General features: G+C 46.8%; 1 long non-coding RNA gene across 1 annotated transcript; it reads left to right on the forward strand.

Moving 5' to 3' along the window:
* The first annotated feature begins 12200 nt into the window (after positions 1-12200).
* On the forward strand, positions 12201-20411 carry LOC117187317. The gene is made up of 2 exons (XR_004472030.1): positions 12201-12431; positions 20381-20411. It is a non-coding gene; the product is annotated as an uncharacterized LOC117187317 (long non-coding RNA).
* The last annotated feature ends 1027 nt before the right edge of the window (positions 20412-21438 follow it).

Here is a 21438-nt window from a genome sequence, read left to right on the forward strand (position 1 = left end):
GTGACATAGACATAAGTAACAAACAAAATAAGCGGCTGAGGGCCAAGAATTAGGTGCTATTTGGCAAGCAGCTAATCGGCTGGGTTCTGCTCCGAACATTAGTTATGATTACAATGGTCGCTGTGCTTTAAGTATATTTAGATTAATACAAATATTTGCGCTCGTAATTTGCGTGTGGCTGAGTGCGACTTTGGCACCGAATTAAATGGCGTCGATCGTTGAAGCTGTGTTCTCTCCTCTCTTTGTTCGACGGCCGCTTCTAGTCTCTCTCTCTGTTACTTGTTCTGTTATCTCTACAGACTCTGTTGCTCTCTGTGGCTTCCCACCAAATCCCACATACATGCTTTTGCTGACGCCTCCATGTGTCTGTAGTGGGGCGGATCGAGGTTCAATTATCCAACGGCGAGGTGTGTGTTCCAGTTTAAACTCCTAGCAGTCGTCACAGAAAGGAAAGGCCGATGGGTTTCGTTGTGTATATATATATATATATTGTTCATGTAGTTATTGGGTATTCGCGCGGTATGTCGACAGGTTGAAGCGGGGGTGAAAACGTAACTAACTAACTCTATGCATTATGATGCTTTTGCTGCCGTGAGCGCCGAGTGGATCGTGGATTGTGGATCCGAGCGCCCCTCAGAGCGCGCGAGAGCGAGTTGGGACCGGGGCGCACGGAGTTGGCACAGTGCGCGGAAATTGTTTACTGCTGGCCTGAACATCCTCCCCCCCCCCCCCCTTGCAGGATTGCAAAGTATAATGGGGTGGCCTATGGCTGGGCGTACGCCCCGGACCCGATTCATCCAAAAAAAAAACGCTCTGGACTTGATAAGGACGTCGACTCAGTGTCGCTCCACGGTCGGATAGGCGTGAGGATGCGCAAAACGGGGGTTGCTCTTGAGGAATCTGTGGATGGCGCCGTGGGTCCTACGACGGGGCGGCTCGCGGGGAGACGAGTGTGTCGTTCGTCGTGAGCCGATGTAGATGGCGACGGTACAGTCGCGGCTGAGCGGGCTGGACGACGAGGGCGGCGTTTGGCATGGTTCGATTTAGATGGCGACGATGCTCCCGAGGCTGAGCGGGCTGGACGACGAGACGTGGGTACGTGGAGTAGCGTGTGGTTGTTCTTGCCCGAGTGTTGGTGAGCCAGGCAGATCCCGCAATACTGCTTGATAAGGACATCTCGGAGTCTCTCTTCGGGGCTCAGGAGAAGAAATTGGTGGTAGGTCCGTAGCGGATGGACTCCTTGGCAGATTCTGCAACGGTAGGAGCCAATTTCCCGAGCACGTCGGTTCTCCCTGGTGCGGTTGGCGCGGGGACGTGGGGCCATATCTGGGTGCGGAGAACTATGTTGAAATAAAGGCGTCGAAGACACATTAGTAACGATCTTGGAACGGGTGAGAGGCACATTTAAGACATTGGAAATTGCCGCCCGGTTACATAGTCTGGTGAGGCTATGTTGATCTAAGGACGGATTCAGGCTTGAGTTCAGGCTTGAATTCGGACCGGAGCGTAGAGCTTTCATACAGTGCATATTTTGGAAATATTTCCGTCGGTCAGGAGACCGTTCGAGAACTTCTGCGGAGGGAGCTGGAAGGAAATTGCTGTCGTAAAAAGACCCCGAGTCTTCTACCAGTGTGATAGGTCGTCTGGAAATTTGACTTGAGAACGATGAGATTTGATTCATCACCTGAGGCACTGGACCTGTGAGTACCCAGCCGAAAATGGTCTCCTGCCCGAGGAGAGAGCCACAGATGTTGGACAGTGAGCCACTTAACTGAATGGACGGAAGGATATCCGCTCCAATCAGGACATCTATTTGTGAACTCTCATAGAAGGTCGGATCCGCACATGAGAGGCTCGGCAGGTCTCTCAAGAACCCTTGCGAGATCGGATGCGATGGAATATTCGCGGCCAATTCCGGAATAACTTAGGCTGTGGCATTTAGTTGTAAGCCCGGCTTAGTCGGAGAACGGATGGAAAAACTGCAGAGCTTCTTTGACTGAGCGGATACGGCATTATTTAGGCCGGAGACCTGTGCCTGGATACGTTGAAATGGCAATTTGATCATGTCCACAAGACGTTCTGTAATGAACGTCGCCTCTGAGCCAGAGCCGATCAGAGCTCGGGCGTGGAAAGTTTTTCCTCCCGTGCCTAGGAGGACAGCACTCATGCCGGAGGCGAAATACGACTGAACGTTTGGCTGGGCTTCGTTTGTCTCCTGCAATGTTGGCAATTGGGCTGATAGTCGAATCTGTCCGACGCACATTAAATCGAAGAACAAACCAGAACCTATCAACAGATCGATACGTTGGGGCTTGGAGAAATTAGGATCAGCTAGTTTTAAATTATTCGGCATTGGCCAATCCTTTGCGTCTACGCCGAAGTTAGGCTGCATTTCCGTAATTGAGTTGGTGACAATTGCAGCGAAGGAAGCTCGATAGCTTGCGTCCTGGGATTGTACAACTATATGTACAGACTTGCTCGAAGGTAGAAAGGAATCTCCGATTCCAGAGATGTGAACATAAGACGAGCGATGATCCAACTGCAACTGATCAGCAAGTCTAGATGTTACAAAGTTTGCCTGTGATGCAGAATCCAAAATGGCACGACATGGGATAAGTGCTCCATAACGATCTGTTACATGGACGAGGGCAGTAGGTAGCAACACGTTCTGGCTAGGCTGAGATTTTTGGATCGAGGGGGGAGGGCTAGAACACCCGCTTGCTAGAAGCACAGTCGCGGCCTCTTGCTGGATCGATTCCTCGGCCGGTGAAGAGGAAGATGAAGCACCAGTTCCCGATGGAATGTGGAGTAGCGTGTGATGTTTGGCCTGGCAATGCCTGCAAAGTCCTGACCTGCACCTCTGCAATTCATGGCCTTTGTTGAGGCAGTTCAAACACAAGCGTCTCTTCTTTGCTTCTTTGTATCGTTCAAACGCAGAGAGATTCAGGAATGCCTGACATCTAGATATGTAATGCTCGGAGGAATTGCAATGGTTACATATGGGGTTAGGATGGTCGTTACTGGAGGTGATAAGGGTGACAGGTTTGTCTTCTCCCACCTGTTGACTAGGACTTGTTGCCATGGCTGATCCCAAATTCTCCAGCATCCGACATCTCGCTTCCAAAAATGAGGCCATGCTTGACCACCGAGGCAATCCTGACGTCGGCAAGTTCTCTTCCCATTTCTCCTTTGTTTTGTGGTCCAGTTTCGTGCCTATGATGAAGATCAGCAACCATCCGAAATCTCCTGCGGGGTCGCCAAGGTCTGAAGTGCACGCAAGTGCGAATTGATTTTGTCGCTGAGCGCGCGCAAGCCGATAGCTGAGCCCTTCTCCACCCCTTGCAGCCCGAAAATAGCCTTGACGTGTGCCTGAAAATGTAACAGTTTATTATCGAATCGCAACATTAGCAAATTCAACGCCTTGTCGTAATTCTCCTCAGAAAGTTCCAAGGAACGAATCGTATCCAGCGCAGCACCATCTAGACATCCACGAATATATTGGAATTTTTCGATGATTGGTATACGATGGTCTTTGTGCACCATTGTCGAGAACATCGAGTGGAATTCTGGCCAATCCATGTAGTTCCCCCCGAATCGCGGAAGCTGCAACTCGGGCATTCGAGAACGGCCTATACTATTATAGGCGAACAACGACGAATTCCCCTCGAGAGTATGCCGAGCCGTTGAATTGGCAACATTTACCGTGCGAGCAGCCATCAACTCCCGCGACAGCCTGGACCTAACCTTCACATAAACATTCGAAAAGTCCAGTCGGGCATCATGGCCTAACTGCAGGAAATCCAGCCTTTCAAGGCTCGTTTGAGCGGCATCGAAATCCGCATTCATTCGCTCGATTTGCTCTAAGCGAGCTTGAAGTTCTGCCTCATCTAACTCGGCAAGCTCTTCCTTGGTGAGAAAGCGATCCATGGCCTTTAGTTGGCGCGCGATGGACTCGGCCTTGTGCTTGTAGAAATCTACATCACTCGGCATTGCTGCGTTCGCGACATTGGTAGGCTCAGGTGCTGCCATGTTGAGGTTTTAAAAGAGTCACTCAGCACGACCGAAAAAGACACCCTGTATACGTATAAACGTGGGAACCGAATGCAAAGGGATTACAGCTAATGCCTTTAGCTGTGCGGCTGTGCGAGCTGTCCGATTCCGCTTTGTACTCCGCTTGTGTGTATTAGTGAGTTCGCTGCACTGTCTACCGCACTCCACTGACCGAATTGTCGCGACAGAGAATTAATAGCCAGCAATGCGTGTATGTAGGTGTATGTAAGTGTGTTTTAGCACCGAATTGTGCTTAACCGCCGAAAATTTGCTAGGGCTAACAAATGTCGATCGCGAATGATTATTAATTGACACTGCAACTCAGAGATCACGTCGGGGTCACCAAATTTTATGTGGAGATAATGTTTTTTATCCCCAATCGGCCGACTAATTATTTCGAATTAAATAAAACTCGGCGCAGAAATAAAATTACGATATGTTCTTTAATGCGTGACATCCAAATTGCAAGTGTGGCTTGCCTGCCCTTTACATTGCCGCTCCGATCGCTAAGCGCAGCTTCGCTCGGCCGACGTCGGTAGGCAGACGCAAAGCGGAGATAGCGAAGAGCGAGCTGGCAGAGAGCGTTTAGCAGGGCAAGCAAGCGCAAAGCTTTAACAAACAAATGAGTGACATAGACATAAGTAACAAACAAAATAAGCGGCTGAGGGCCAAGAATTAGGTGCTATTTGGCAAGCAGCTAATCGGCTGGGTTCTGCTCCGAACATTAGTTATGATTACAATGGTCGCTGTGCTTTAAGTATATTTAGATTAATACAAATATTTGCGCTCGTAATTTGCGTGTGGCTGAGTGCGACTTTGGCACCGAATTAAATGGCGTCGATCGTTGAGGCTGTGTTCTCTCCTCTCTTTGTTCGACGGCCGCTTCTAGTCTCTCTCTCTGTTACTTGTTCTGTTATCTCTACAGACTCTGTTGCTCTCTGTGGCTTCCCACCAAATCCCACATACATGCTTTTGCTGACGCCTCCATGTGTCTGTAGTGGGGCGGATCGAGGTTCAATTATCCAACGGCGAGGTGTGTGTTCCAGTTTAAACTCCTAGCAGTCGTCACAGAAAGGAAAGGCCGATGGGTTTCGTTGTGTATATATATATATATATTGTTCATGTAGTTATTGGGTATTCGCGCGGTATGTCGACAGGTTGAAGCGGGGGTGAAAACGTAACTAACTAACTCTATGCATTATGATGCATCCGTAGCGGATGGACTCCTTGGCAGATTCTGCAACGGTAGGAGCCAATTTCCCAAGCACGTCGGTTCTCCCTGGTGCGGTTGGCGCGGGGACGTGGGGCCATATCTGGGTGCGGAGAACTATGTTGAAATAAAGGCGTCGAAGACACATTAGTAACGATCTTGGAACGGGTGAGAGGCACATTTAAGACATTGGAAATTGCCGCCCGGTTACATAGTCTGGTGAGGCTATGTTGATCTAAGGACGGATTCAGGCTTGAGTTCAGGCTTGAATTCGGACCGGAGCGTAGAGCTTTCATACAGTGCATATTTTGGAAATATTTCCGTCGGTCAGGAGACCGTTCGAGAACTTCTGCGGAGGGAGCTGGAAGGAAATTGCTGTCGTAAAAAGACCCCGAGTCTTCTACCAGTGTGATAGGTCGTCTGGAAATTTGACTTGAGAACGATGAGATTTGATTCATCACCTGAGGCACTGGACCTGTGAGTACCCAGCCGAAAATGGTCTCCTGCCCGAGGAGAGAGCCACAGATGTTGGACAGTGAGCCACTTAACTGAATGGACGGAAGGATATCCGCTCCAATCAGGACATCTATTTGTGAACTCTCATAGAAGGTCGGATCCGCCCATGAGAGGTTCGGCAGGTCTCTCAAGAACCCTTGCGAGATCGGATGCGATGGAATATTCGCGGCCAATTCCGGAATAACTTAGGCTGTGGCATTTAGTTGTAAGCCCGGCTTAGTCGGAGAACGGATGGAAAAACTGCAGAGCTTCTTTGACTGAGCGGATACGGCATTATTTAGGCCGGAGACCTGTGCCTGGATACGTTGAAATGGCAATTTGATCATGTCCACAAGACGTTCTGTAATGAACGTCGCCTCTGAGCCAGAGCCGATCAGAGCGCGGGCGTGGAAAGTTTTTCCTCCCGTGCCTAGGAGGACAGCACTCATGCCGGAGGCGAAATACGACTGAACGTTTGGCTGGGCTTCGGACGAACTTGGATTTTGTACGCTTGGTACTCGTAGATGTAGCTCGGGCCACGCTGAGGAATTTTGTGCCGTTGTGGAAATCGCCTCGCTGGAGTTTGCTGGATTGCTACGGTGTAGAAGCGTATGGTGCCGGTCTCCACAAATTATGCAATTGTGGGCGCTTTGGCATGCTCGTATCTAGTGTCCCCTTGCAAAGCAGTTCAAACAAAGCTGCTTTTGCTTAATGTAGTGTATTGACACTCAGACTTAAGCACGCGTTGTCTTCAAGATTCTCTTTTATTCTATATCCCTTGGATGGTGTGACCGTATATAGATATTAATATAATACCTAACACGCCTCTCCTTAGATGTTTAATATACATGTCATTTACAAATCTATTTTCTTATAACAATTTGATTTGTGTACTTAATCTAATTAGCGTATATAAAATTTATGTGATTTCGTATTTTTCTTTCTTCTTAATCTGTTTAGTATTTGTTTCAGTGTTTAATTTGTACATAATTTGATTTCATAATTCCTTTCTTTATATTATTTTATTGTTAAATACGCTTTACTACCTTCCCTGCCTCACGTGGTCTCAACTCTCTCCTGGTGGGTGTTGGTTGAGAAACTATTTGTTCATTGTTGGTTTTGGAATTGTCATCTACTGAACAATTGCTTTCGACATCAGGTGTTTTCGCATTAGGCGATGTATGATTGTTAGTGCTTTGGTTTCTAATTTGATCCAGGTGACGTTTTATTTCTCTGTTATTGTTCGCCAAAATACAACAATACGAACGCGGGCCCAGTTGTTGTTTTACAGTTGCCTGAGTCCAGCTTGCTATGTTAGGATTTTTGTAGTCCCTAACCATAACTTTTTGACCCTTTAAAAATTCTGTGCTTCGTCTACCTTTGTGATTTACAACACACTCAGTCTGTTTTTTATTTATTATGCTTTCGACCGTAGGTGGTTTTAACAACGAAAATCTTGTTTTTAGTGTACGACCAAAAAATAATTTAGCAGGAGATTCGCCCGTAGTACAATGAATCGTATTTCGGTAATCGATCAAAAATCTATTTAAAATTGTATTAAAATCTTGTCTTTCATTAGCCTTTATGTTTGCATATAGTGATTTCTTAACAGTCTTTACAAAATTTTCTGCTTGACCATTAGTCGCTGGATGTCCTGGAGCAGTAAAAATGTGATTAACACCATTGTTTTTCATAAACGTTTTAAAATCATCAGAAGTAAACTGTCGTCCATTGTCACTAACTAACACGTCTGGTAAACCATATCGACAAAATACTTCTCTAAGCTTGTTGATAGTAAACAATGAAGTTATTTCCTTCGTTTTGAATACTTCTGCCCATTTTGTATAAGAATCTATAATAACCAATAAATGAAAACCTCTAATTGGTCCTGCAAAGTCTATGTGTACTCGACTCCAAGCCTTTCCTGTGGATTTCCACGGTATTAACAGACTCTTTTCTGGACTTGATTGTAGTTCCTGACAAGGAATACAATCTCGAATTAATTTCTCAATTTCAGAATCCATGCAAGGCCACCACACATAAGAACGTGCTAACATTTTGGTTTTTACTATTCCCAAATGCGATGCATGAAATTCTGCTAAAATAGCTTGTCTCAGTTTGGTTGGAATTACTACTCTGTGTCCCCATAAGATACAATCATATTCCACTGAAAGTTCATTTGTTTTAGAGATGTAGGCAGAAAACTCGCTGCCTTTTAATCTTGTCTTCGAACCAGTGTTAATTGCCTCACAAACTTTTGATAATATTGGGTCACGTCGTGTTTCACGAGCTATTTCTTTGAAGCTAATTTTGAACACCTTTTCGGACTGTATAAAATGTATGTAATTATAGTCTTCGTTTGGTACAGCCGTTTCCCATTGAGGCATTCTTGAGAGTCCATCTGCTATATTTAAGGTCCCTTTTATGTGTTCAACTGTATATTGAAAACCTGACAAAGTCAGTGCCCATCTTTGCATTCGTGCATAGGCCATCAATGGAAGTCCTTTCAGGTCTCCAAATATGCTTAGTAATGGTTTGTGATCTGTTCGAAGGATGAACTTGTTTCCTAAAAGATACTGTCTTAATTTACTCACACAGAACACTATAGCCAGGGCCTCTTTCTCGATTGTACTGTAATTATGCTCGCTTTTGGATAATGCTCTTGATACAAATGCTATTGGTTTGATATCTTCATTGCATTTATGTGATAAAACACCTGAAACTGCATGACTGCTAGCATCAGTCGTTAATACTAACGGTTGATCTGGGTTGTAGTGAACTAAAACTTGTTCAGAAGTTACTTCTTTCTTTACCTCTTCATATGCACTCTGACATTCGCGTGTCCAATTAAATTTTGTATTTTTCTTTAATAATGCATATAAAGGACTCATTATCTGAGCGAAATTATTGATAAACTTTGAATAATAATTTACCATGCCTATGAAAGCTCTAAGCTGTGATACGTTTTCCGGAGCCGGTGCAAACAATACACTCGCAACTCTATCATTGTTTTTGCTCAGTCCTATCCTGTCAATTGAAAATCCTAGGTAACAAATTTTGGATTTAAAGAACTCACATTTCTTGTCATTTAATTTAAGTCCAACTGATTTCAGTTTTCTAAGTACAGCTTTTAGGTTTGAAATATGTTCTTGAAGATCTCGTCCTGTAACTGTTATGTCATCTTGATAAACCACAACTCCTCGCATACCCTGAAACAACCCTTCCATTGTTTTTTGAAAAATAGCTGCTGCAGTTTTTATACCAAATGGTAAGCGTTTAACTTTCAATAGTCCAATATGTGTGCTCCAAGTACACAAATTTTGAGATTGCTCATCTAAATTTAGCTGATTGTAAGCATTTGACAGGTCAAGTTTTGAATACAGTGTACCCCCTTCAAGCGCTGCAAAAATGTCGTCTATTCGAGGTAGTGGATACTTTACGTCGACTAAAGACCGGTTTAATGTAACCTTATAGTCACCACAAATTCGTATGTCACCGTTTGGTTTTAAAATCGGTACCAAAGGTGTTGCCCATTCAGAACTAACAACTTGCTCTAAAATTCCATCATCTATGAATTTTCGTAACTGCACTTCAATCTTTTCTTTCCATGCTAATGGTACTGACCTAGGCTTGAAAAATATTGGTTTTGCATCTTCTTTTAATAGTAACGATATCGTATTCGTAGTATATGAACCTAAACGAGGCTCAAAAACTTCAGCAAACTCCGATTTAATCTGTTCTGTAATTACAGAATTTGGTTCATTTACGTACACATTGTTCACCTGCATTAACTCAAAATTAAAAGCTCTCAAAAATGTTCTACCTAGCAAAGGTGGACTCACTGCATTGGTTACAACAACAACAATTTGTTTTTTTAGACCTCGCTATTCGATCGTTGCATCGTACTCACCAATAACTTTGATTGAATCTCCATTGTAATCTACATATGGAACTAGACATTTTCTAAGTGGTCTGCTGGTATTTAAGCTTTCGTAAAATGTTTTTGGAACCAATGTGCACGGTGCACCAGTGTCGCAAGCAATTTTCGTTATGTTTCCATCAATTTTTACAGGTAAATAATATACTCCATTAGTTGAGGTTGTATCAACGCTATAGATAGAAAAGTTATAATTATCATTATCAAAATTATTATCAGAATAGGTGTCATGTTTTGTTTGAGATACATAATTTACGGATTTTTTTGATTTATTTTTACAAATGCTCGCCAAGTGACCTGTTTTTCCACAGCTGTGACATTTGCATGCCTTATACTTGCAATTGTTTGAGTTATGATTTCGCCAGCCACAGTGTGTACATGGCTGCTGCTTCTTTTCTCTGCCAGCGTCGCAGTCGTTTTCGCCGTCGCCGTCACCGTCGCTACTGCCGCCTCTGTAACTCACGTTTCGGTTGCCCTTGAAATGACTTCTGCCGTTGCTCTTTGCTTGATCTCTGTTCTCGCCTCTTTGCCTCTGCCATTGACTAGTCCCGTTCTTTTGATGCATGTAGTTGACGTTGTGTTCTGTCTTCCTTGTGCTGATCTTCGTCTCCATGATCATCGCCTTCTTGAGTGCATCAGCCAGAGTTAGATTTTCGTCTTCTTCACATATTCTTTCATATATAGGGTTGGGAAGGCTCATCACAAATTGGTTTAATACAAACGCTTCCAGATTTGAGCCAAATTTGCATTCCAATGCCAATTGTTTAACTCGAGCATACCACTCCGCTACAGTCTCATCTTCACTTTTTGTGGACATGTGAAATTTTTTTCTTTCTCTGAATATGAGTGTAGGTGGTGTGTAGTGTGTTTTTAAAATTTCACATAATTCTTTGTATGCTTTTGATACGGGTGATACCGGATTGCACAAACTATGTAGTACAGTGTAAGCCGCTGTACCGATCGACTTCAACAAAACTGCCTTTTTTGTGTTTTCCTCTTTCACATTCAATTCGCACAAATGTATGTCGAATTTTTCCTTCCAAATGCAGAACGTTTCTTGGTGTGGCGAAAACTCAGCAATTGTTGCCATTTGATAGAATGTTGGTGCTTCATTTTTCGTCATGTTGCTATTCATATATTATATGCACTTTTAACATGTGTATGTATATTAATACGTTTTATTTTATCCTCGTCGCCAATTATGTAGTGTATTGACACTCAGACTTAAGCACGCGTTGTCTTCAAGATTCTCTTTTATTCTATATCCCTTGGATGGTGTGACCGTATATAGATATTAATATAATACCTAACACTTAATGTAGTCGGAGCGAGCGCCAGCGGGCATTTGAAGGAAGTAAGGGCATAACGGGATTGGATGATACTCTTTGGAGCAGAGATCACACGTGCTCCTCGTTTGATTCACTGTGGTCTCGAACGAGTGGGCACTCCTAGGATAAGGACTTCCTTGAGACCGAAACGGATTGCTTCTCGAATTGTCTGAAGTGCGTATGCTCGCCCTGGAGTGGGCCTGAGTCTCCATGCCTGGATGGCCGTCCTCGGTCACTTCGAGAGACAGGTACCGCTCCGCCAGGAACTTGTCCATGGCGTGCCAGGTGAGAATTTCGGACTTGTGCGTCACGGATTGCTCCCAAAGCTCTAAGGTCGTCTTTGGCAGCTTAGCGGAAATGAGGTACACTAAAACTCCGTCATCGAAAACGCTGTCTGTGGAGACCTCGGAATGGGTGAGTGTCGTGAGGCAATTGTGGACGGCCCTCTGGAGCTCTTTTAGAGCTGCTGCTGACTCGGTACGGATTTGGGGCAGACTGAAAAGGATCTTCAGCTGGGCCTTGAGTATCAGCCTCTTGTTTTGGAAACGCTCACGGAGGGCGTTCCATGCGGACGCGAAACCCTCGTTCGTAAGTGGATCCTGTGCCACTATGTCGTGGGCTTCAATGCTGGTCTTTTTGTTGAGGTGGAACAGTTTTTCCACTGGAGCCAACCTTGGGTTTTCTATGTAGATGGCGATGAACAGGTCTCGGAACCTGGGCCACTGCTGGTAGTCCCCACTGAAAACTTCAGTGTCACATGGAGGGAGGCGGCAACCGCCGGAAGTCGGCACTTGAACGGCCAGTTGCGGCGTGTGAGGGACAGTCGGGGGCTCGAGCTGATCGTTCAGTTCGGCCAGGCATTGCGCGTAGACCGCGTAGCAGTCATCGTACATCTCTTTGACATCAGCTACACCCTCTGGATCCTCTTCCGCCATCGTCACCGAACAGGCCGCGAACTCCGCGTCCACCTTTGCCCACAGGCTTCGGAGCTGTTCTCGATGGACTTGGGAGAGCGAGCGGCTTGGTGTGCTAGCATCTGGAGCGCTGAGCTTCTGGTCGAAGCGGGTCAGTCTGCTTGCAGCCAAGGCAAACTTAGACTGTGCGGAACTGGCGGCCATAGTGCTAGGAGCCGTGCGAGGGACTCCCGAGGGGAGCAACAAATCCTCGAAGGCATGTGGTGTGTGAGCCCTGGACGTGGTCGGACCTCGCTCAGCTGGGGCCGGACGGGAAGATGTGGGCGTAGTGACTGAGCTGTTGGAGCTGAACTACGAACCGTGGATATGTGGTTTTGGTGGAATTTATTGCGAGTATTTAAATTATGGAAATAGTTCACCGTGGCCTACTACGATAAACAAACAAATGTCTAACCAAGAACGAAAATTGAGGATGGACGATAATATTGAGGCACGAGGTACCAATATACCAATATACCAATGTATAGAGTCGGTTGAAAACAATATACTCTCGAAATGCAAGGTAGCGCGTCACTTGGCGTTCCGTTACGGTCAAGCGCGGCCCCGAAAAATATTTTCCCAACAACTACAACGCAGGCAAACGGTGGAGAAGCGAAAGCGAAAAGAAAAACGAAAAGAATGCACCGCTGCTGCTGCTTGTATGTGTGTATGTATGGCTGTAAGTGCTGTGTACCGCGGCTTGGGTTCAAGAGATGTCAAACAACGGTTAAAACGGTGGATAACCGTTTTATATACAATATGTTTATTATATAGATGTGCAAGATATGTAAGATAAATACATATGTATGTGAGTTATATGAGTTTTTGAAGATTTCTTCCAGAATGTTCCAAACAACGCCACCACAATTCACCGAGTTCTCGCAATATTTGTAAAACACAACTTTAGTTTGATGACTTTCCGTTTGTAATCGTTCAAATCTCGGTTGAGCCCCCAAAAATTGTGGACCCGGATTCTCCGCAGCTATACTTTAGTCCAGGACGCCTAGTTTTATTATAATTGGTCTTTATTTAAGAATATTATTTAAGATTAGTTGTGGAGATAATGTTTTTTATCCCCAATCGGCCGACTAATTATTTCGAATTAAATAAAACTCGGCGCAGAAATAAAATTACGATATGTTCTTTAATGCGTGACATCCAAATTGCAAGTGTGGCTTGCCTGCCCTTTACATTGCCGCTCCGATCGCTAAGCGCAGCTTCGCTCGGCCGACGTCGGTAGGCAGACGCAAAGCGGAGATAGCGAAGAGCGAGCTGGCAGAGAGCGTTTAGCAGGGCAAGCAAGCGCAAAGCTTTAACAAACAAATGAGTAACATAGACATAAGTAACAAACAAAATAAGCGGCTGAGGGCCAAGAATTAGGTGCTATTTGGCAAGCAGCTAATCGGCTGGGTTCTGCTCCGAACATTCACCCCCCGTTGGAAGGCAAAGGCTTTCAACAGATCCATCCTGAAGGGGCAGAACCGCTATTTTTCCAACGGCCCTCTTGAAGATGCTTGCTTGGGCGCAGCTGGCGGCTACGCTGGGATGATCGTCGAACGCAGCAATCGGCGCTTCTTTACGAAGGCGGCTTGTCGTGATTACGTCTTGATCATCGGGAACCTCTGTAATTGCATAGAATGGCAGGAAATTTGGCAATGTAGAAACTGTTGAAAGTTGAATTTCATTTGGCGTGGATATGTAGGTTTTTAATATATGGAAAAGTTCGCGCTGCAGTTCCTGATTCTCCGATCGCAGTTTTTCCACTTGCACCTGGCACTCGAGCAGCTGCTTCCTGCATTGCTGCTCTAAGTTTTGGTACTCCAGCGTTGTGGGTCGAAAATCGTCAATAGAGATGCACGAGGAATTTTCAAAAGCGGTTAAAGCTGCACGCTTATTCTCCGAGCTATCAATGCTTCCTGATACTATCCAACCAAGTTTTGTCTCCTGCAATGTTGGCAATTGGGCTGATAGTCGAATCTGTCCGACGCACATTAAATCGAAGAACAAACCAGAACCTATCAACAGATCGATACGTTGGGGCTTGGAGAAATTAGGATCAGCTAGTTTTAAATTATTCGGCATTGGCCAATCCTTTGCGTCTACGCCGAAGTTAGGCTGCATTTCCGTAATTGAGTTGGTGACAATTGCAGCGAAGGAAGCTCGATAGCTTGCGTCCTGGGATTGTACAACTATATGTACAGACTTGCTCGAAGGTAGAATGGAATCTCCGATTCCAGAGATGTGAACATAAGACGAGCGATGATCCAACTGCAACTGATCAGCAAGTCTAGATGTTACAAAGTTTGCCTGTGATGCAGAATCCAAAATGGCCCGACATGGGATAAGTGCTCCATAACGATCTGTTACATGGACGAGGGCAGTAGGTAGCAACACGTTCTGGCTAGGCTGAGATTTTTGGATCGAGGGGGGAGGGCTAGAACACCCGCTTGCTAGAAGCACAGTCGCGGCCTCTTGCTGGATCGATTCCTCGGCCGGTGAAGAGGAAGATGAAGCACCAGTTCCCGATGGAATGTGGAGTAGCGTGTGATGTTTGGCCTGGCAATGCCTGCAAAGTCCTGACCTGCACCTCTGCAATTCATGGCCTTTGTTGAGGCAGTTCAAACACAAGTGTCTCTTCTTTGCTTCTTTGTATCGTTCAAACGCAGAGAGATTTAGGAATGCCTGACATCTAGATATGTAATGCTCGGAGGAATTGCAATGGTTACATATGGGGTTAGGATGGTCGTTACTGGAGGTGATAAGGGTGACAGGTTTGTCTTCTCCCACCCCTTGACTAGGACTTGTTGCCATGGCTGATCCCAAATTCTCCAGCATCCGACATCTCGCTTCCAAAAATGAGGCCATGCTTGACCACCGAGGCAATCCTGACGTCGGCAAGTTCTCTTCCCATTTCTCCTTTGTTTTGTGGTCCAGTTTCGTGCCTATGATGAAGATCAGCAACCATCCGAAATCTCCTGCGGGGTCGCCAAGGTCTGAAGTGCACGCAAGTGCGAATTGAGCTGAGCCGATAGCTGAGCCCTTCTCCACCCCTTGCAGCCCGAAAATAGCCTTGACGTGTGCCTGAAAATGTAACAGTTTATTATCGAATCGCAACATTAGCAAATTCAACGCCTTGTCGTTATTCTCCTCAGAAAGTTCCAAGGAACGAATCGTATCCAGCGCAGCACCATCTAGACATCCACGAAGATATTGGAATTTTTCGATGATTGGTATACGATGGTCTTTGTGCACCATTGTCGAGAACATCGAGTGGAATTCTGGCCAATCCATGTAGTTCCCCCGAATCGCGGAAGCTGCAACTCGGGCATTCGAGAACGGCCTATACTATTATAGGCGAACAACGACGAATTCCCCTCGAGAGTATGCCGAGCCGTTGAATTGGCAACATTTACCGTGCGAGCAGCCATCAACTCCCGCGACAGCCTGGACCTAACCTTCACATAAACATTCGAAAAGTCCAGTCGGGCATCATGGGCTAACTGCAGGAAATCCAGCCTTTCAAGGCTCGTTTGAGCGGCATCGAAATCCGCATTCATTCGCTCGATTTGCTCTAAGCGAGCTTGAAGTTCTGCCTCATCTAACTCGGCAAGCTCTTCCTTGGTGAGAAAGCGGTCCATGGCCTTTAGTTGGCGCGCGATGGACTCGGCCTTGTGCTTGTAGAAATCTACATCACTCGGCATTGCTGCGTTCGCGACATTGGTAGGCTCAGGTGCTGCCATGTTGAGGTTTTAAAAGAGTCACTCAGCACGACCGAAAAAGACACCCTGTATACGTATAAACGTGGGAACCGAATGCAAAGGGATTACAGCTAATGCCTTTAGCTGTGCGGCTGTGCGAGCTATCCGATTCCGCTTTGTACTCCGCTTGTGTGTATTAGTGAGTTCGCTGCACTGCCTACCGCACTCCACTGACCGAATTGTCGCGACAGAGAATTAATAGCCAGCAATGCGTGTATGTAGGTGTATGTAAGTGTGTTTTAGCACCGAATTGTGCTTAACCGCCGAAAATTTGCTAGGGCTAACAAATGTCGATCGCGAATGATTATTAATTGACACTGCAACTCAGAGATCACGTCGGGGTCACCAAATTTTATGTGGAGATAATGTTTTTTATCCCCAATCGGCCGACTAATTATTTCGAATTAAATAAAACTCGGCGCAGAAATAAAATTACGATATGTTCTTTAATGCGTGACATCCAAATTGCAAGTGTGGCTTGCCTGCCCTTTACATTGCCGCTCCGATCGCTAAGCGCAGCTTCGCTCGGCCGACGTCGGTAGGCAGACGCAAAGCGGAGATAGCGAAGAGCGAGCTGGCAGAGAGCGTTTAGCAGGGCAAGCAAGCGCAAAGCTTTAACAAACAAATGAGTGACATAGACATAAGTAACAAACAAAATAAGCGGCTGAGGGCCAAGAATTAGGTGCTATTTGGCAAGCAGCTAATCGGCTGGGTTCTGCTCCGAACATTAGTTATGATTACAATGGTCGCTGTGCTTTAAGTATATTTAGATTAATACAAATATTTGCGCTCGTAATTTGCGTGTGGCTGAGTGCGACTTTGGCACCGAATTAAATGGCGTCGATCGTTGAGGCTGTGTTCTCTCCTCTCTTTGTTCGACGGCCGCTTCTAGTCTCTCTCTCTGTTACTTGTTCTGTTATCTCTACAGACTCTGTTGCTCTCTGTGGCTTCCCACCAAATCCCACATACATGCTTTTGCTGACGCCTCCATGTGTCTGTAGTGGGGCGGATCGAGGTTCAATTATCCAACGGCGAGGTGTGTGTTCCAGTTTAAAATCCTAGCAGTCGTCACAGAAAGGAAAGGCCGATGGGTTTCGTTGTGTATATATATATATATATATATTGTTCATGTAGTTATTGGGTATTCGCGCGGTATGTCGACAGGTTGAAGCGGGGGTGAAAACGTAACTAACTAACTCTATGCATTATGATGCTTTTGCTGCCGTGAGCGCCGAGTGGATCGTGGATTGTGGATCCGAGCGCCCCTCAGAGCGCGCGAGAGCGAGTTGGGACCGGGGCGCACGGAGTTGGCACAGTGCGCGGAAATTGTTTACTGCTGGCCTGAACATCCTCCCCCCCCCCCTTGCAGGATTGCAAAGTATAATGGGGTGGCCTATGGCTGGGCGTACGCCCCGGACCCGATTCATCCAAAAAAAAAACGCTCTGGACTTGATAAGGACGTCGACTCAGTGTCGCTCCACGGTCGGATAGGCGTGAGGATGCGCAAAACGGGGGTTGCTCTTGAGGAATCTGTGGATGGCGCCGTGGGTCCTACGACGGGGCGGCTCGCGGGGAGACGAGTGTGTCGTTCGTCGTGAGCCGATGTAGATGGCGACGGTACAGTCGCGGCTGAGCGGGCTGGACGACGAGGGCGGCGTTTGGCATGGTTCGATTTAGATGGCGACGATGCTCCCGAGGCTGAGCGGGCTGGACGACGAGACGTGGGTACGTGGAGTAGCGTGTGGTTGTTCTTGCCCGAGTGTTGGTGAGCCAGGCAGATCCCGCAATACTGCTTGATAAGGACATCTCGGAGTCTCTCTTCGGGGCTCAGGAGAAGATATTGGTGGTAGGTCCGTAGCGGATGGACTCCTTGGCAGATTCTGCAACGGTAGGAGCCAATTTCCCGAGCACGTCGGTTCTCCCTGGTGCGGTTGGCGCGGGGACGTGGGGCCATATCTGGGTGCGGAGAACTATGTTGAAATAAAGGCGTCGAAGACACATTAGTAACGATCTTGGAACGGGTGAGAGGCACATTTAAGACATTGGAAATTGCCGCCCGGTTACATAGTCTGGTGAGGCTATGTTGATCTAAGGACGGATTCAGGCTTGAGTTCAGGCTTGAATTCGGACCGGAGCGTAGAGCTTTCATACAGTGCATATTTTGGAAATATTTCCGTCGGTCAGGAGACCGTTCGAGAACTTCTGCGGAGGGAGCTGGAAGGAAATTGCTGTCGTAAAAAGACCCCGAGTCTTCTACCAGTGTGATAGGTCGTCTGGAAATTTGACTTGAGAACGATGAGATTTGATTCATCACCTGAGGCACTGGACCTGTGAGTACCCAGCCGAAAATGGTCTCCTGCCCGAGGAGAGAGCCACAGATGTTGGACAGTGAGCCACTTAACTGAATGGACGGAAGGATATCCGCTCCAATCAGGACATCTATTTGTGAACTCTCATAGAAGGTCGGATCCGCCCATGAGAGGTTCGGCAGGTCTCTCAAGAACCCTTGCAAGATCGGATGCGATGGAATATTCGCGGCCAATTCCGGAATAACGTAGGCTGTGGCATTTAGTTGTAAGCCCGGCTTAGTCGGAGAACGGATGGAAAAACTGCAGAGCTTCTTTGACTGAGCGGATACGGCATTATTTAGGCCGGAGACCTGTGCCTGGATACTTTGGAATGGCAATTTGATCATGTCCACAAGACGTTCTGTAATGAACGTCGCCTCTGAGCCAGAGCCGATCAGAGCGCGGGCGTGGAAAGTTTTTCCTCCCGTGCCTAGGAGGACAGCACTTATGCCGGAGACGAAATACGACTGAACGTTTGGCTGGGCTTCGGACGAACTTGGATTTTGTACGCTTGGTACTCGTAGATGTAGCTCGGGCCACGCTGAGGAATTTTGTGCCGTTGTGGAAATCGCCTCGCTGGAGTTTGCTGGATTGCTACGGTGTAGAAGCGTATGGTGCCGGTCTCCACAAATTATGCAATTGTGGGCGCTTTGGCATGCTCGTATCTGGTGTCCCCTTGCAAAGCAGTTCAAACAAAGCTGCTTTTGCTTAATGTAGTCGGAGCGAGCGCCAGCGGGCATTTGAAGGAAGTAAGGGCATAACGGGATTGGATGATACTCTTTGGAGCAGAGATCACACGTGCTCCTCGTTTGATTCACTGTGGTCTCGAACGAGTGGGCACTCCTAGGATAAGGACTTCCTTGAGACCGAAACGGATTGCTTCTCGAATTGTCTGAAGTGCGTATGCTCGCCCTGGAGTGGGCCTGAGTCTCCATGCCTGGATGGTCGTCCTCGGTCACTTCGAGAGACAGGTACCGCTCCGCCAGGAACTTGTCCATGGCGTGCCAGGTGGGAATTTCGGACTTGTGCGTCACGGATTGCTCCCAAAGCTCTAAGGTCGTCTTTGGCAGCTTAGCGGAAATGAGGTACACTAAAACTCCGTCAGCGAAAACGCTGTCTGTGGAGACCTCGGAATGGGTGAGTGTCGTGAGGCAATTGTGGACGGCCCTCTGGAGCTCTTTTAGAGCTGCTGCTGACTCGGTACGGATTTGGGGCAGACTGAAAAGGATCTTCAGCTGGGCCTTGAGTATCAGCCTCTTGTTTTGGAAACGCTCACGGAGGGCGTTCCATGCGGACGCGAAACCCTCGTTCGTAAGTGGATCCTGTGCCACTATGTCGTGGGCTTCAATGCTGGTCTTTTTGTTGAGGTGGAACAGTTTTTCCACTGGAGCCAACCTTGGGTTTTCTATGTAGATGGCGATGAACAGGTCTCGGAACCTGGGCCACTGCTGGTAGTCCCCACTGAAAACTTCAGTGTCACATGGAGGGAGGCGGCAACCGCCGGAAGTCGGCACTTGAACGGCCAGTTGCGGCGTGTGAGGGACAGTCGGGGGCTCGAGCTGATCGTTCAGTTCGGCCAGGCATTGCGCGTAGACCGCGTAGCAGTCATCGTACATCTCTTTGACATCAGCTACACCCTCTGGATCCTCTTCCGCCATCGTCACCGAACAGGCCGCGAACTCCGCGTCCACCTTTGCCCACAGGCTTCGGAGCTGTTCTCGATGGACTTGGGAGAGCGAGCGGCTTGGTGTGCTAGCATCTGGAGCGCTGAGCTTCTGGTCGAAGCGGGTCAGTCTGCTTGCAGCCAAGGCAAACTTAGACTGTGCGGAACTGGCGGCCATAGTGCTAGGAGCCGTGCGAGGGACTCCCGAGGGGAGCAACAAATCCTCGAAGGCATGTGGTGTGTGAGCCCTGGACGTGGTCGGACCTCGCTCAGCTGGGGCCGGACGGGAAGATGTGGGCGTAGTGACTGAGCCGTTGGAGCTGGGTGGATGGGTCAAACTCAGCGAACTCACCCGCTTAAACTTCTTGCGAGATTTCTTCTCAACAGTGGGCATGTTTTTCTGATGGATCTGCGATAACGCGTATTAGAGTCGCAAAGGTAGGTGAGCGGAAATGGCGACGTGGAAGCTCAGAACTACGAACCGTGGATATGTGGTTTTGGTGGAATTTATTGCGAGTATTTAAATTATGGAAATAGTACACCGTGGCCGGAATATATAGATATAAATACTACGATAAACAAACAAATGTCTAACCAAGAACGAAAATTGAGGATGGACGATAATATTGAGGCACGAGGTACCAATATACCAATGTATAGAGTCGGTTGAAAACAATATACTCTCGAAATGCAAGGTAGCGCGTCACTTGGCGTTCCGTTACGGTCAAGCGCGGCCCCGAAAAATATTCTCCCAACAACTACAACGCAGGCAAACGGTGGAGAAGCGAAAGCGAAAAGAAAAACGAAAAGAATGCACCGCTGCTGCTGCTTGTACATATGTGTGTATGTATGGCTGTAAGTGCTATGTACCGCGGCTTGGGTTCAAGAGATGTCAAACAACGGTTAAAACGGTGGATAACCGTTTTATATACAATATGTATATTATATAGATGTGCAAGATATGTAAGATAAATGCATACATATGTATGTGCCGTATGTATGGATCGTTTTTTTGTTGGTAGTATAATTAGTTAAATAAGCAGGCGCAGTGATTTGTTATTTTATTTCCTTATAAAACCGACAAACTATGGAACGTTGAGCATGCACGGAATAAACAACAAAAATAATTGCAAGAATATGCCTTTATGTTTGTTGCCAGCCGCTTGGATTGCGTTGCGATGTGTACATACATACATGTATGTATGTATGTTAGCAACGAAAGCTCAGCTGGTAGCTGGGAGAGGAAAGAATATTATTTACACTGGATCGGAAGCTGAACGCAGGAGTTAGCTCGGATCAAATTAAACCTTTGGAGAAGTAGGAGGCCACAACCGTTGGCAGAACGAGGTATGGTTTAATTTGGAGCTAGAGCGAGAAATAAATACATATGTATATACATATGTATGTACATATGCCACGGGAACTCGGACTGGGATGGAAAACTCGCACAAAATCACTGCACTGTTGTTAGGCACAATCGAAGAGTACTTATCTTGAACTTGGAGCGATCCGCCGATGCTGGCTGGGGTGAGCTTCTCCTTATGGGGAAGGCGAAGATCCGGCTCGAAGGACCAATGTCTGTAGTGGGGCGGATCGAGGTTCAATTATCCAACGGCGAGGTGTATGTTCCAGTTTAAACTCCTAACAGTCGTCACAGAAAGGAAAGGCCGATGGGTTTCGTTGTGTATATATATAT

The sequence above is a fragment of the Drosophila miranda genome, chromosome 2 (assembly GCF_003369915.1).
Source record: "Drosophila miranda strain MSH22 chromosome 2, D.miranda_PacBio2.1, whole genome shotgun sequence".
Taxonomy (NCBI): Eukaryota; Metazoa; Arthropoda; class Insecta; order Diptera; family Drosophilidae; genus Drosophila; species Drosophila miranda.